This window comes from Gavialis gangeticus, unplaced genomic scaffold, assembly GCF_001723915.1.
Source record: "Gavialis gangeticus isolate Ggan-Ray unplaced genomic scaffold, GavGan_comp1, whole genome shotgun sequence".
Taxonomy (NCBI): domain Eukaryota; kingdom Metazoa; phylum Chordata; order Crocodylia; family Gavialidae; genus Gavialis; species Gavialis gangeticus.
This window is the reverse complement of record NW_017729032.1, coordinates 130,209,798-130,213,962: the sequence shown is the minus strand read 5'-3', so window position 1 is coordinate 130,213,962 and position 4,165 is coordinate 130,209,798.

Below are 4,165 nucleotides of genomic sequence, written 5' to 3'. Positions count from 1 at the left end.
GTGATTGGAAACTGGTTTAAACCTATAAACAGAATAAAAGTTCAGTGCATATAAACCACTTCCAAAATTGCTAAACCCGGTTTAAGATAAACCAGGTTGGAAGTAGTATCAGACTTAACTGATTTAGGTTAAACTGGTTTATGGAACTTCTGTCCCAGATACCCTCCCAGCTCAAGTTAACTCTTAGTCCACCCAGCATCCCAGAATGCTTTACAGCCCTTGGCTGTGCTATCTACTCCAGCAGAGCTGGGCTGTTCCTGCCCCTAACCATCACAAGGCTGAGGAACTAAAGCCTCTGCTTCCTAACCCACTTTCTGCCTGTGCCTGTCAGCCTGGTGGGACCGGAGGGCAGGGGAATGAGTCCCCAGCCCCCCCCAACCCTCATCTGTAGAGCACAAGTGGAGGGAAAGTCCTGATGGTGGGGGATTTTTGCCCTTCCCCCCTGCAGCATAGTGAGCCAGTCAGGGATCAGCTGAGGCATCCTGCCTGGCACTGGCTTCCCCTTCTGGCATCTGCCTGGCAGGGGGGAAACCCCCCCCAAAGGGCTTTTCTCCCACTACAGCTCTGAGCCAGACTAGGATTGCCCCATCCCCAACCCCTCCTACGCCATCTGGTTGGGGAAGGGCTGGAACTAAGGCTGTCCCAGCCCAGATCTGGGCTGCAGAGGGGGGCAAACCCCCCACCCCTGAGTGGGGCCTTTCTCCCCAACACCTGACAGACCCCAGCTGTAGGGTCTAGTACCAAGCCAGGGAGTGTGATCCCCACCCCCCAGAGGTGGGGGCTGTGGAGAGATAGCCTGCTGGCTCTCCTCTTCCCTGCTAGGGACAGACATTACACATAAACCAGTTTAAGTGATCATAAACTGGTTTAAACCTGTAACAGAACAGATGTTCAGTGCACATAAACCAGTCTGAGAATGGCTGAAAGCTGTTTGAAATAAACCTGGTTGAATGTAGTATCAGACTTAACTGATTTGGCTCAAACTGCTTTAAGTAATGTCTGTCCCAGACCCCTTGCTGGTTTAAGATAAACCAAACACCCCCAGCATCCCAGCATGTTCTCTGGGCTCAGCAGGGCTCTCTCCTCCACAGCAGGTCTGCCCCCCCCCGCCCCCCCGGCTCCCTGGCTGCAATTCCCTGCTCTCTCCCTCACCACTCACTGCTAAGCAGGAATTCCCCCCTTCCCTCTGCCTTCCTGAGGCCAGTACGGTCTTCTGCCTGTCTTGGCCACCCAAACACTGAATGTCATTTCAGTTTCTTTTCAGTTCAATCTATGCAGCTTAGAAGATTTTTGCCAATTTTGCCTCAGGCTTTTTGAACCTCTGTACTTTTCCATATAGAATAGAATAGGAAGTTAATTGTATTTAAAAGGAGAAAGAAGATGGAATGGCAGATGGGCTGAAAGGAGGTAAGGATTTGAATTATGGATGGTGATTGCACTTTACTGTCTTGTTTTTTTCTTTTTCCTGGAGCAAGGCAGACAGGAAGAAGATGGGTGGACCTACGCCTAAGTTGTTTGTGGAAGTTCCATGGGTAGTAACTTTGAAGTAACATTCCATGCATTTTGTAGATATGGATTATTTTGTGGATTAGCCTCAATAAAATGATGTTGTATCTACTGGTGAAGAAGCAGAGCTAATATTAGAAAAGAACAGAGCTTACATTTAGTTCTTTCAGGTCACCATGACTATTTAAGATTTTTTGGCTGTCACTGGGAAGTGCTTTTTCAGTGATGCTTTTGTAATTGAAGTGCTTCCACTGCTATAGAAAAAAGTTGTTTCTTTTGTGTATGCTTGCTGTGCTGATGTGAAGGGATTTCAGCTTAGGTTTCAGGGATGAGTCACATAAGAAGTAGCAGATGGTGCTAGGAATGGAGTGAGGACATAAAGACACCAAGGGAGCTGGAAGAAAACAACATAACAAGCTGCTTTGTAAACCTTACCTAAAGATTATTCCCACAGTTCAAAATGAGGTTGTAGTTGCTCCTGCTCTTTTCAGTTACTTTTAGAAAAAAAGATATAATGATAATCAGTTAAGTATGCATTAAGAATGCTGCACCAAAACTGGGGAAAAACAAAAATATCGTGTACATACACACACCACTGCTCTGTCAAGGTATTTATTTGGCTGCCATTTCTGTGATTGTCATACATAATATTTCTCTACAATATGGAAGCATTATTATATCAGTTTAGAAAAGTGAAACACTTGGATGCTGAGAGAAAGTAATTGATTTACCTAAAGCTACCCAGGGATTCTCTATCCCAGCTAAAACCAAACACAGGTCTCCAGAGTCCCAGAACAGCATTAAAATTTTGCTGCATCATTCCTATTCCATGCACACAATGTCATCTCCTACCACCCTTCCTTTTAGATTTGCCTATTTATCAATAGAGACAGTGAAGCAGAGACTCACTAAACAACAATGAACTTTATTATGGGGCAATAGGCAACCTCTGCAAACCCTTTTTCCAGCTCTAACTAACTGATCTGTAACTGGGGGGCTAGCTCTCAATTCCAGTCTCCCTTCATCTCCTCTTAGGGACCCTCTCTAAATTATAACTTCTATCACTACACTTCTGTTTTCTGTACTTAGCTAGGAACAGTTGGTTAGGACCAATCTATGTCCACTTCTTCTTGGAAGCACTTATAGATCCCAATGACTGTGTCTCAGCATATCCCTGAGGTCTGTTCAGACCACATAAGAGCACAGATACACAAAAGCTTTGATAGTGCCCCCTGATCCCATGATTACTGAGATTCATCCTATCACCAGATTTTAGTACCAGAAGTTCCCAGGATCTTGTATCTAAGTTTCCTTTGTTCCTTTTACAGTGTCATTATCCTGAAATTTTAATAAACAGTCACATATTAGTAAGGTAGAACATATGTCAATGTATTAATAGCTGTGCTGGTGACCAGAAATTTGCCAGGGGTGAACTTCAGTAAGCCAGTAAGTAATCAAAACTCGTGGCAGAGCTGATATCTTTTATTAGACCAACTAGAATTTTTCACACACAAAAAAAATCTTTATTTGCAAGCTTTTGGGAACAGGTACTCTTCATCAGGCATAAGAGATAAGTCAATAATACTTTCAGAAAATAATCTGGTCTGTGTATTGAGCCATAGATTTGTATTAGGGCTATTCAAAACAGCACCATTTTGTTTTGACTTATGTTTCACCGTTTTGAAGGGACAGTGTTTCATTTCATCATTTCATTTCATTTCAAAGCACTGTTCTGTTTCATTTTGTCAAAACTTTCGCTGTTTTGACAGTTCATTCATAGGCTGTAATGGGGGATCACAAAAATGCCCAGACCATTGTCATTTCCTGCCTGATTCAGATGCAAATTACAGGGATGATAGCCCATTGTGAGGGCACGAAGTCCACCAAGTTTCAAAGAGATAGGTGCAGAGGTTTCTGGGAAACTGCACCTCAAACTGTTCAAAGCAAAACTCATGACACTTGCCTGCAGCAGCAGCCTCCTCTCATCCCACGTGCAAATTTGGGGGCCCACACCTCCAGTAGGGTAGCAGAGCCATGCCAGACTCCTTTCAGGGGTGCAGGCCCCCAGATCTGTGTGCCAGATGATGACAAGAAGCTGCTGCTGCCACTTGGGGCTAGCAGCAGCAGCTATCTTCCCTAGCATTGGGTGCAGCCCACGCCCAGTGCCGGTCCCAGGTGGCAGCAGCAGCTTTCTCTCATCTAGCATGCAAATCCAGGGGCCCGCACCCCTGGGAGGAGTCCAGCACAGCCCCACAACCCTCCCAGGGGTGCAGGCCCCTGGATCTGCATGCCAGATAAGAGGAGGCTGCCTCTGCAGCTGCCACTGCAGCATGAGACAGGTGCTCAAGCCAGGTAAGCCTGGCTTTAAAACTCAAAACGTTTCAAAATGTTTCAAGTGCACTTGTTTCATTTTGAAGCTGTTTAGGAGCCTTTTGTTTCATTTTGATTTTGCTGTTTTGAACTCAAAATGCATCAAAACAGCTTCGAAATGAAACACCCAGTGAAAATTTGCACAGCCCTAGTTGTATCCAACTGCTGAAACCATATAGTGTTCATCAGGCTCAATAAAGAGAGTCAAGCAGGATTGACAATACCTCAGTGGCATACCAAAGGGGGAGGCGGAAGGGGCCATGGCCTCTGGGCACTGGCCTGGGTGTGG